Raw genomic sequence first — 13,182 nt, 5'->3', positions numbered from 1 at the left:
TTTACTTTAAAAACCTAGAGGGTGGGCTTCTCTGGTGGTGCAGTGGTTAAGAATCTGCCTGCCAATGCAGGGGACATGGGTTTGAGCCCTAGTCCGGGAAGATTTCACATGCTTCTGAGCAACTAAGCCCGTGTGCCGCAACTACTGAGCCTTCGCTCTAGTTCCTGTGAGCCACAACTACTGAAGCCCGGGTGCTTAGAGCCTGTGCTCCGCAGCAAGAGAAGCCACTGCAATGAGAAGCCCGCACACCGCAATGAAGAGCAGCCCTGCTCGCCACAACTAGAGAAAGCCCGCCCGCAGCAATGAAGACCAAACACAGCCAGGAAAAAAAAAAAAAAAAGCCCTGGAGGGTACTGGGTTATTGGGTAAACTTCTAACTACAGTTCCAATGTTTCTAGGAAACTGAACTAATTGTTCCAATGGATGATGGAAAACATAGCAAGATATCAAGAAATCCAAAGCAATATGGGTGAAGTCTTATTTAGCATCCTGCAGTACACTGCCAAACATGATTTTAAATCTCAAGCATGGTATTCAAGTGGAGAATAAATGAGTGTTTCCTTGCTGTAAATAAATAAATAAATAAAAGAATCTTATGCTTATAGTGTTTCTATGAAGTTAGTAATTATATTCATTTCCTATTGATGCTGTAACAAACTATGACAAATTCAGTGGCTTAAGAAAACACAAATATATTATTTTACAGTTCTGGAGATCAGAAATCCAAAATGGGTCTAATGGGCCAAAATCAAGGTGTTGGCAGGCTGTGTTCCTTCAGGAGGCCCTGGGGGGGGATCTATTTCTTGCCTTTTCAAAACCTATTAAAAATTGGCTCAAGAAATGAATCACAGACTTAAATATAAAATGTAAAACTATAAACTTTTTAGAAGAAAATGGAGAATATCTTCAGGATCTAGGACTATGCAAAGAATTCATAGACTTGACACTAAAAGTACAATCCATAAAAGAAAAAGAAAAAATAGGGCTTCCCTGGTGGCGCAGTGGTTGAGAGTCCACCTGCCGATGCAGGGGACATGGGTTCGTGCCCCGGTCCGGGAAGATCCCACATGCCGCGGAGCGGCTGGGCCCGTGAGCCATGGCCGCTGAGCCTGCGTGTCCGGAGCCTGTGCTCCGCAACGGGAGAGGTCACAACAGTGAGAGGCCCGCGTACCACCAAAAAAAAAAAAAAAAAAAAAATCAGTCCTCTTCAAAATTAAAAATGTTTGCTCTGCAAAAGACCACATTAAGAAGATGAAAAGTCAAGATATGGACTGGAAGAAAATATTTACAAACCACATATTTGATGAAAAATAGGATCTAGAATATATTAAAACCTGTCAAAACTAAATAGTAAAAATCAAATAACCCAATTAGAAAATGAGAATTCACTGCAGAGGATACATAGATGACAAATATGCACACACAAAAATACGCAACATCATTAATCTTTATGGAAATGCAAGTTAAAACCACAAGGAGATACAACTACACATTTATCAAAATGGCTAAAATAAAAAATAGTGACAACACCAAATGCTGATGAGGATGCAAAAAACCTGGATCACACACTTTGTTGGTGGGAATGTAAAATGTTACAGCTACTCTGGAAAATAGTTTGGCAGTTTCTTAAAACACTAAATGTGCAACTACCATATAACCTGGCAACTGCAATCTTGGGGATTTAACTCTGAGAGACGAAAACTCATGTTCACACTAAAAACCTGTGTACAAATATTCATAATAGTTTTATTTTATAATAATAGTTTTATTTGTAATAGCCCCAAACTGGAAACAACCCAGATGTCTTTCAGTTGGTGAGTGGTTAAACAAACTGGTACATCCATTGCATGTAGTTAATAGTGTGTGGTATTAGTGGAGGGGTAGATTAATAGGACAGGATAGCATGTGATACCATGCAGTAAAAAAAAGGGGGAACAAATTATTGATATAGGCAACAATGTAGATGAACCTTTAGGTAGTTATTCTGGATGAAAAAAAGCCAATCCCAATAGGTTCCATACTGTATAATTCCATTTATATAACATTCTTGAAATGATAACATTTTGGAAATGGAGAACAGGTGAATGATTGCTGGGAATCAGGGGCCAAGGGAGATAGAGAGGGTTGGGTGTGGCTATAAAAGGGCAAGAAGAGGGATCCTTGTGGTGATGGAGCTGTACTCTATCCTGGCTGTACCAATGTTGATATCCTGGTTGTGACAATGTATCATAGTTTTGTAAGATATTACCGTTGGAGGAAACTGGTAATAGAGAATTACTGGTATAGAAAATCTGGTATAGAGAATTTCTCTGTATTATTTCTTACAACTGTGAGTCTACAATTATCTCATATTAAAATATCTAATTAAAAATAATCAAATAAAAAAAAGAAAACACAAATCTATTATTTTACAGTTCTGGAGATCAGAAATCCAAAATGGGTCTAATGGGCCAAAATCAAGGTGTTGGCAGGCTGTGTTCCTTCAGGAGGCACTGGGGGGAATCCATTTCTTGCCTTTTCCAGAAAGCTTCATTGTTTGGCTCATGGCCTCCAATTAGCAATCTCATCACTCTCACCTGTGCTTCTGTTGTCACAGGCCTTTTCTGACTCTGATCTTCAGCCCCTCTTCCATTTTTTAAGAACCCTTGTGATTAAACTCACCTGGATAATTCAGGATACTCTCCCCGTCTTAAAATCCTTAACTTAATCACATCTGCAAAGTCCCTTTTGCCATATAACGTTAATACAGTCACAGGTTGCAGGGATTAGAACACTGATATCCTCAGGGGGAATCATTATTCTGCCCCCCCCCACAGTAATTAAGACACCATCTGGGAAAGTTATCAGATTTGACACTAATGGGACTGTATCTTCAGGTCCTATTTTCCTGAGTCTGTTGGGTAATCCTTCCAAATAATTAGGTATCTAATAGTTTCCAAGTAAATTTGAGAAGATATTACATCATATGCTAATGTCGGGGAACATGATGAAATGTATGGGGGTTCCAATAACTAGCATCTCCACAAGCATGACTTCTCCCATTTCAAGGTGACCCCCACAATCCTCATTATCCCTTAAACTTACATAACATACCAAGCAATGGAACCATAAAAACAGTCCCACATAATATTACACAATGATTTAGTGGACAAAATGATTTCACAGCATTTTAAAGCTACATAATGAAATATTTAAGAGCAAAGATTCTGGAATCAGACAGACATGGACTCAAATCCTGACTGAACCAGTTGCATGATCGAAGTCTCAGTTTTACTCCTCAGTGCCCACCTAGGTTCACATGAGACCAAGTGAAAGGAAGCCTATAAAGCTTTTAGCAGCATATTATTAGCTGTTGTTATTAATATCATAAAGGCGATATCATATTTGACACAATAACATCGATCCCCATTTTATATATAAAGAAACATACTCCCGGGCTTCCCTGGTGATTAAGAATCCGCCTGCCAATGCAGGGGACACGGGTGCGAGCCCTGGTCCGGGAAGATCCCACATGCTGCGGAGCAACTAAGCCCATGCACCACAACTACTGAAGCCCGCGTGCCTAGAGCCTGTGCTCCGCATCAAGAGAAGCCATCGCAATGAGAAGCCCGTGCACCACAACGAAGAGTAGGCCCCACTCACCACAACTAGAGAAAGCCTGTGCGCAGCAACAAAAGACCCAACGCAGCCTAAATAAATAACTAAATAATAAAATAAATTTATATAAAAAACAGAAACATACTCCCCAAAAGTAAATAGCTCATCTAAGGATGCATAACTAGTAAATAATCATATATATCCCAGTGTCTGGCACACACTGTATCCACTCCTGAATACCTTTGTTTTCAGTAATATCAGATACAACCCCCGCAAGTCGACCTCACAACTGCTCCATCACCTCTTGTATTCACAGCTTTTTTCCTATCCATCCTCTATTCTCTGTTGCTTACCAAAGGATGTGGTCTCTGAGGAGTTTATACTACCCTGAAACCAAATGTCAAATGTGCTGAGATTTTAAGACACAGTTTCAGAAACAGGTCCAGCTCATCTGCAAGAATATCATACTTCCCATTTTCTCCATTTTGATAAGCTATAATTCCCCCCACCCACTGAATGGGAGGAAACATTTGCAGATCATATATCTGATAAGGAATTTCAGCTGCAATATATAAAGAACACTTACAACTTAAAATAGACAAATAACCCAATTAAGAAATGGGCACTTCCCTGGTGGTGCAGTGGTTGAGAGTCCTCCTGCCGATGCAGGGGACACGGGTTCATGCCCCGGTCCGGGAAGATCCCACATGCCGCGGAGCGGCTGGGCCCGTGAGCCATGGCCGCTGAGCCTGTGCGTCCAGAGCCTGTGCTCCGCAACGGGAGAGGCCACAACAGTGAGAGGCCCGCGTACTGCAAAAGAAAAAAAAAAAAAAAAAAGAAATGGGCAAAGGATCTGAACAGACATTTCTCCAAAGTTGTACAAATGGCCTATAAGCACCTGTAAAGCTCAAGATTAATCATTATGAAAATGCAAACTAAACATTTATATATATACACATTTACATATACATATTTGAGTGCAGGCCAATTATATTTCATATTAATTTCTTTCAGGGCTCCTAACGGGATATTAGAAAATATTTCTTTTTAAAGGGACTTTGAGTCTGATAGGTTGAGACCCGCTGATCTAGCAGATATGGTCAACATACGGCCTATTAGATATGGAACATACGGCTATGTTCCACACCAACTTTAGCCTCAAGAACTCCATGGGGAAAGTAACAGTAAAATTATAAAGTGATTTATTCCTCACTTCTGCTACCAGCTTGTTCTTTATTTAGGGAATGTGCTGTTTCTGGAGATATATAATTACACATTTGGAGCACATGCATCTGTCATTATGTTATACAATGACAGATTTTACAATGTCTACGTGCCAGATAAGTGAATCTTACATCTATAAATGCCTGAAAGTTAATTTAAACGTCTTTTTCATTGAAGCATACAGCTTCATCTGACTGGCCTTTTGCATCTCGAGGCCATTGTAATGACCGTGCTATAACAAAACCACGCTCTAATATGCACTGAGGTCAGCCACTGCTGGCCTCGCAACTAAATGGTAACAAACTAATGAGCTTTTTGCAGTTCTTTTGGAGCTTTTTATAGGAACTTATTTCTTTTTATGGACTATTAATCTATTTATTGCTGCTCTTAGCATTGGTGGCCTCAAGCAGTGCCTCCCATCTCTAATTTGCTGCATTCATACAAACATTTGTTTTAACGCCCACATTACCAGTGACAGTACATTTTTCATCTCTTGGAACCTAGCGCTATAGCCAAAGCCTTTTCAATCCCAACTTTCAAAAGCCTTCTAGCTTAAGAAAAAAAAACGAACATTTATTATAAGCTTATGGGGGTACCTTAAGGGCAAAAGTGAACCAAGGAGGCAGAACCAGGAAGTAGAAACTCAGCAGAAACCAAAGAGGCCATTTTCTTAGTATTGCTCACCTCTGCTCCCTTTGCCTGTCCAGTTCTTTTCTTTTGCTTCTGTAAACTCCCCTTCTTGGCTTCTCCATAAACATGAGTCTGCCACAAACCCTAAGTTTACATCAACTCAGTTCTGGTCACTTGCAGAGAACAAAGAGCTGCCTCTCTCCCAGTGCCAATCCCAGAGGAGAGAATCAGATTGGCCCTTTTGGGTTAGGTTTCCCTGTGGTCCGATTGATAAGGTCATCGGACCTTAGGATAAAAATGGCTGCTGGGGCCACCTCTGTGAGGAAGGGCAGTTTTTAGAGGAAGAATGTTGTGATAAACTGGCTTACCACGCATCAAAGGAAACAGACAATCCAGACTGTTGGAACTTTGTCTAAAATAAAAATAATTTCTGTGTGAGGGTCTGAGGTGCTCCCCTATGAAGAAAGAACATGAGGTTTGGCCCCATTATTATGTGGTAGGTACTTTTTATCTGAGGCCCTTGATTGTCTACTCCCTGTTTATTTCTTTCGTTCTTCCTTTCTTTCTTTCTTTTCTTTCTTTCTTTTTTTAATTTGATATAATTCACATACCATAAAAGCCACCTGGGGCTTCCCTGGTGGCGCAGTGGTTGAGAGTCCGCCTGCCGATGCAGGGGACGCGGGTTCGTGCCCCGGTCCGTGAGGATCCCACATGCCGCGGAGCGGCTGGGCCCGTGAGCCATGGCCGCTGGGCCTGCGCGTCCGGAGCCTGTGCTCCACAACGGGAGTGGCCACAACAGTGAGAGCCCGCGTACCGCAAAAAAAAAAAAAAAAAAAAAAGCCACCTTTTCATTTTTTTAATTTTGTGTTTTTAAAATAATTTTATTTATTTTGGCTCGCCGGGTCTTAGTTGTGGCACACGGGATCTTCGTTGCGGCACGCAGCCTTCTTAGTTGGGCATGCGAACTCTTAGTTGCTGCATGCATATGGGATCTAGTTCCCCGACCAGGGATCAAACCTAGGCCCCCTGAATTGGGAGTGCAGAGTCTTACCCACTGGACCACTAGGGAAGTCCTACAACCTTTTTAAAATGTACAAATCAGTGACTTTTAGTAGATTCACAAGCGTTCTGCAACTATCACCATTATCTGTTTTCCAGACCATTTTCATGATCCCAGATGGGAACCTCATACTCGGTAGCGATCACTCCCCATTATTTCTTTCCCCCAGTCCTAAGCAACCATGGATCAACTCTCTGTCTCTGTGGACTTGCCTATTCTGGGCATTTCATAAAAATAGAATCATACAATATGTAGCCTTTTGTACTTGGCTTCTTTCACTTAGCATAGTTTTCAAGGTTCATACACATTGTAGCATGTGTCAGTGTTTCGTTCCTTTTTATGGCTAAATATTCCATTGTATGGATAGACCACATTTTATTTATCCATTCATCAGTAGATGGACATTTAAATTACTTTCACTTTTGGGGAATAATGCTACTTATGAATAATGCTACTATGAACATTCATGTACAAGTTTTTACGTGAACGTATCTTTTAAAAATTTTTATTTATTTATTTATTTATGGCTGCGTTGGGTCTTTGTTGCTGCGGGCGGGCTTCCTCTAATTGCGTTGAGCGGGGGCTACCCTTCACTGTGCTGCACAGGCTTCTTATTGCAGTGGCTTCTCTTGTTGTGGAGCACGGGCTCTAGGAGCGAGGGCTTCAGTAGTTGTGGCACGTGGGCTCAGTAGTTATGGCTTGCGGGCTCTACAGCACAGGCTCAGTAGTTGTGGCACACGGGCTTAGTTGCTACGCAGCATGTGGGATCTTCCTGGACCAGGGCTTGAACCTTTGTCCCCTGCATTGGCAGGCGAATTCTTAACCACTGTGCCACCAGGGATGCCCCAAAATGTTTTCCTTAAAGCAGCTGCACCATTTTACTTTCCCACCAGCAGTATATGAATACTGCAATTTCTCCAGCTTTGCCATCTTTTTGATGGTCAATTGTTTTGATTATACCCATGCTAGTGGGATGCAGTGGTATCTCACTGTGATTTTGATTTGCATTTTCCTAGTGACCAATGATATTCAACATCTTTTCTTATCCTTATTGACCTTTTGTGTATCTGCTTTGTAGAAATGTCTGTTCAAACCTTTTGCCCATTTATCGTTGGGTTGTCATTTTACTGATGAGTTATAAGAGTTAAAGAACTCTTTAAGATTCTAGACCCTTCTCAGATATATGATTTTTCCCATTCTGTGGGTTGTCTTCTTTTTCTCAATAGTGGCCTTTGATGCACAAAAGTTTTAAATTTTGATGAAGTCCAATTTATCTACTTTTTTTCTTTCACACCTGAACTTCAGGTGTCATAACTAAAAAACCACTGCCTAATTCAAGGTCACAAAGATTTACACTTATGTCTTCATATGACTCATAGTTTTAACTCTTGCATTTAGGTCTTTGATCCATTTTGAGTTAATTCTCATATATGGTAAGACGTAGGGGTCCAACTTCATCATTTGCATGTTGATATCCAGTTGTTCCAGCACCATTTGTTGAAAAGACTATTCTTTCCTTGTTGAGCTGTCTTAACGTCTTTACTAAAAGCCTTGGCGTTTTTTTTTTTAAGCTAAATTCCCAGAGTTGCTCACTAACTGACTACACTCAGCCAAGCATACAATACGCAACTGAATGTGATTAAGATTATGTGAAGGGCGACTGCGCAGCGTCGGCAGGGAGCGCGGGCTGCGAAGAGGCGGGCCGGGCCGAGCTGGGCCAGGCGGAACGCGGACCGGGGAGGCGGCGGCGGCAACCTGGGCCTCGTGGCTCAGCCGCGCATCGGAGCAGGCCTCCGCGGCGCGCGCCCCTCGCCAAGCCCGCCCCGGGCCGGCGAGCGCTGGTCACCGAGGCCCAGGCCGCCGCCGCGGCGCGTTCTTGAAATCATGAATCCTGTTTATAGCCCGGGTTCTTCTGCGGTTCCCTATGCAAATGCCAAAGAAATTGGATATCCAGCTGGTTTCCCCATGGGTTACGCAGCATCTCCTGCCTATTCCCCCAACACGTACTCTGGAGCGAATCCTACCTTCCAAACAGGTTACACTCCTGGCACACCTTACAAAGTGTCCTGTTCCCCCACCAGCGGGGCGGTGCCACCGTACTCCTCCTCCCCAACCACTACCAGACCGCTGGACACCCCTTGCGAAGTGCCTACCCCCAGCAGAGCGCGCACGCACAGCAAGGCACGTACTACCCCCAGCCCCTGTATGCAGCCCAGTCACGTCATGCACCACACCACAGTGGTGCAGCCCAACAGCATGCCAGCGACGGTGTCCCCTGCTCCCATCCCTCTGCCTAGAGGCAACGGGGTCACCATGGGCACGGTGGCGGGGACCACTATAGCCATGTCAGCGGCTACCTTGCTGCCTGCCCGCCCACTCCCCAACTCCTGTCGCCCCCCACCCCATCACTGTGCCCACTTATCGGGCCCCAGGAACACCCACCTACAGCTATGTGGCCCCTCAGTGGTGATCACCCTGCAAACGTTTTCGGATGGAGCTGTGCAGTCACATCGTGGAGGTTCCACAGCTGGTGCTGCAGGCCTTGCGCCTCCAACCAGGACTTTGTTCTTAATGCTCTCGATACTTAGCTAAACACTGCTACGGCCGGCCCAGCAGGTCCCGGCGCCCTCAGTCTCCAACTGGCTCTGTGGGTTGGTCTTAAAGCAAATCCTGTTTGGTGGGCTGCCAGGCAATTTTTTAGCTAACTGTAATGAAAAAAAGGGAGTATTAATCTATTCTGAATCATATCTAGCTGAATGCATGTTTAAAAAAAAAACAACACAAAAACAAAGCTTGTTCCATCTACCTGCAGTGACTGACGCAGAACCATCATATGCAAAATCCAAAGGAATGGAAAAGCATTTTACGACTTGTATCATCAATGCACTCTTGTAATGTATGCAAAGTCTTAAAGTTATAAGTGTTAAAGTGAATTTCTTCATAGAGCATCTGAAATCTCTTTGATGATTCTTCAGCCTTTTGGTGTTGATGGAGGTTGCCAATTGGAAACATGGACTTCTACTTTCCACCCATCTGTTCCTTTTGCACGGACTGCACTGGGAGAGAGTTTTAGGGACAGGGAGAGTGTGGGGAGGCCACCGCTGCTTGGGGTGCAGCCAGGTTAATGGCTTTCTCTCCATTTAGGCTTGTGGGGTCAGTGTGATGTGGATGTCCTTAGGGATTACCATGAATCCAGTTAGGGACAAAAGGTGGTTTATGTATCAGCAAAGCAATTTTCTCTGCCATCTAAATTTTCATTACAAATCTCTTACAGATAGAGATGATGCTTTCTATATGTTTAATGGAAAAGTCCTATGTAGAGCGAAATTATTTTCCTGGCATGGAAGATATGTGAAAGAGAACCAGCCACACTTGGAGGAGGTATTGGCCTCTCCTTTATTTAGCTTAGAAAAATCATTCCTTTCCCCCGCCCCCTCGGGGGAAATGTTTGAGTCACCTGAAAACGTATGTAGGCATTGTTGTTCTCCCTCCCACAAGGAAGGGCAAAGACTTCATTCAGCTGTGTGTTATAAAGAAAGTTGTATATTTAAGAACTTTTAAAAGGGAACAAAACTTTATTGGATACTGATTGTTCCTTGTAGAGAGGCAGGGCTGTGCCTGTGTTTTGGCCCATGCACTCGATGGGGACTTGTCCTCTGAGACCACCTGGAGGGCGCTCGTGGAGATGGCTGTGGGGAGGTGTGAGGAAAGGGCTGGCGCCTGTTGTCTGTGAGCCCCTTTGGCCATATCTTCTTGCGGCTGGGGACACTCAGCACAAAGCACGTGTGGACAGCAAAGGGCCAGGCAGCATCAGAACGTGTTTGCCTGCCAGAACTTATTACAGAAAGGATTTTGTGTTTAAAATCTGAATATTGTACATAAGAAACCAAGAGGATTTTTTGCCTAAATGTGCCCAACTTGTATCGATGGGTGTGTGTGTGGGTCTGTCCTCAGATGAAGTCAGAGGGGGTGGGGGGTGAGGGTTGTTCCCTTTCAGCGGTCTGTCAGCGGTCTGTCACCCCAACGTCATTTCAAGCGCTGTGGGCCTCAGATGGGGAGGGCACCTTACTCTCCTTACGGCTCCGGCAGCTGGTCAGGGCTCCGGCACTGGGGTGGCATTCAGCCCCGGATGGTGAGTGGGATACCTGACCCCTGAGCCTTTGGTAACCTTATTTTTTATAGTGAGTACTCTTCATAATTTTATTTTTCACATCTTATTTTATAAGAAATGTAGGAATATTTTTGCATGGATCATTGTAAACAGAAGATTCATTTCTAATGTCTATAACATAGTGTGTTTACTAATAAGTACTTTAAATTGCTTCAAGAGCACTTAACCTACCTTTGTGTGTATTCGTGTGTGTGTGTGTGTGTGTGTGTGTCAGCCATTTACCCCAGGCACAGTGTCCACTACTTCAACTCTTTGTTGGTAATTCCACCTGTGTAGTGGGCGGTTTGTAATATCGATATGTTCTCCAGGGCCTGAACTGATCCAGTAACAGAGAAGCTGGTTTCCCCAGTTTAGTGTAATAAGTTCGGAGAAAATATGATTTTAGTATATGTTTTTTAAAATTCCCAAACAGAGTGCACATAAACAGATACACACATGGGACTACCTGCAAGGGTTGGAGTCATTTGAATTCAGGAGGAAGTTATGAGAAATTATATAGGCTGTTTCTTCCAGCTTGCCTGAGACTTGGCACACACAGGGTGAATGTTTTCACGAGCACTGAATTAAATGGTGTTTTCAAGAGAAAGAAAAGAGTGGGTTGCGTTTTCTCCCCATTTATATCAGCTTTATAAACACTTTCCCCCCTGTAATTTCTTAAAAAATCTTGTTTCCCTTTTGTGAAGTTGAGTTGGGAGACTTCATCAAATACTTTTGCATTATGGAATACATCTGTGTGGAGATCTTTTCAATTTTGAAACTATCGGGGCATCAGTTATCAAATGTGAAAGGTAGATCTTGTCTAGCAGGTAAGAATCTGGATATAATGAATAGTAACAAAACTATCATATGTTGTAATTTTAGCAGCATTTAGTTCCAGTAAAATTAAGGAATACAGCTTCTGTTATAAAGTTGCATAATTTGATATCCTAAGCACAATAGTAGAACATTCCGAGAAATTTTGCATTTTTTATATGTGACATTCCTAATTTGAGAGTCTTTCAACTAAATTACAGTTATTTTAGAAGCTGAGACAGGCAAATAAAGGAACTAATTCCTATAAACATAGATATCATCATGGACATTTTTAAAAAATTTTGTTCAACAGCCTTCCCCTAAGGTTTAGAAGGTATGTTTCTCTGCTTAGGGAAACCCTGTTTGGATCTGGGCCAGGTGACTGAACGTTTCACGATGAGTGATGGTCCCATCAGCTTGCTGCCTCTGAGAACTGAGGCCAGCATCAGGGCCAGGGCCATTCGTGGTGATAAGCACAGAAGCGCTTCCAGAATCTTTTGTCTCTTGTGTTTGATCTTTTCTCAACATTCTTGTTGGTTTAGTTATTAGGCCTACCAGTTGTATTATATGACTCTGTTTCTTGAGTGCTATGCAAATGTAGTATTTACAGGAGCTGAGGGTGGTCCTGGGCCATGGGCTGGACACCTGGTTGGTACTTGGTACTCGCCCTGCCCTTCCCAAGCTGGGCATGCAGTGCCTCACTCCATCTGCTGGCATCGGCACTTCAAACAAGAGGAAATAGATTCTTGGGGCTTGGGATATACTAATCTCTGGTAGTGCTGTCCTGCCAGCAGGTGGAGAAAGGATGGCAGGCACCAGACGCATCAGTATTGGGGCCTGCTTTTTAAGAAGGAAACTCAGAATTCTTCACCTGTCCCTTGTAAACATTTGGAAAGAGTATTACTCCGACCAGTTGGGTCACCTTCTCCCTATCTGGCAGCTAACAGCTGGACGCCCCAGTTCTTGCCAGCCTGGGCATTGCCCAGATGGGACAGGACGCCTGTCTGACATCCTCTGGCTGTGCAAGGGCAGGCTTAAGGGTGTGGGGCTTGAGGTGGGGTACACCTTCTGGTTCTTCTCTTGGTGCTTTCTAAGGATGGGGTGTGTCTCTAGAAAGGAGTGGTTGGCATAGGGGAAGGGTGGACTGTGTGACTCTCCTCTCTAGTACGTTTCAAATGATGGTGTGTTTTTTTCTCCTGAGCTGTTTATTGCTCAACCTGAGTTTTCTGAAAGGAGCCTGCAGAGGACACGCTGCAGAGGAGGGTCTGATCTTTTCAGATAGAAAGTTGCAGAGTTGATCTTACATGTTTCAGAGGATTTGCCTCTTTTCCCACCCTATTCACTTGAAGAACAGAAAACCTCTGGAGTAATCTTATTTGAATCCCCAGGACCAATGTCAAGTCACTTGGGACAGGGAGACCAAGGAGAGGCTGGCATCTCTGTGCAGGGAGCCTGCAGTGAGCTTCAGGGGATGCTGTGCTCCCAGGATTGGTGTGCTGGAGATGACAAGTGTCTTACCTTGGTCTCCTGAGCCCTATTGGAGTCTCCTATAGGTCCTCGTGGAGACCAGTAGTCAGTAGAATAATTGGGCTGGACCTGAGGCCAGCTCTCATGTGTTCCTGGTGCGGTTACTGTGATGGCCACTCAAGAGAGACCCCAGGGAGCCACTGTTACTGACTAGGAAATGGTTCTTTTTTTTTTTTTTTAA

General features: G+C 43.6%; 1 pseudogene; it reads left to right on the top strand.

Annotated features, from left to right (window-relative positions):
- Positions 1 to 8,329: 8,329 nt before the first annotated feature.
- Positions 8,330 to 9,100, top strand: LOC111186860 (myelin-associated neurite-outgrowth inhibitor pseudogene; annotated as a pseudogene).
- The last annotated feature ends 4,082 nt before the right edge of the window (positions 9,101 to 13,182 follow it).

Source organism: Delphinapterus leucas, chromosome 14, assembly GCF_059928025.1.
Source record: "Delphinapterus leucas isolate spDelLeu-1000000601 "Yukka" chromosome 14, BTC_Dleu_Yukka2, whole genome shotgun sequence".
NCBI lineage: Eukaryota > Metazoa > Chordata > Mammalia > Artiodactyla > Monodontidae > Delphinapterus > Delphinapterus leucas.
The sequence above is the reverse complement of the archived record's forward strand: the minus strand, read 5'-3'. Positions and strand labels throughout refer to the sequence as shown.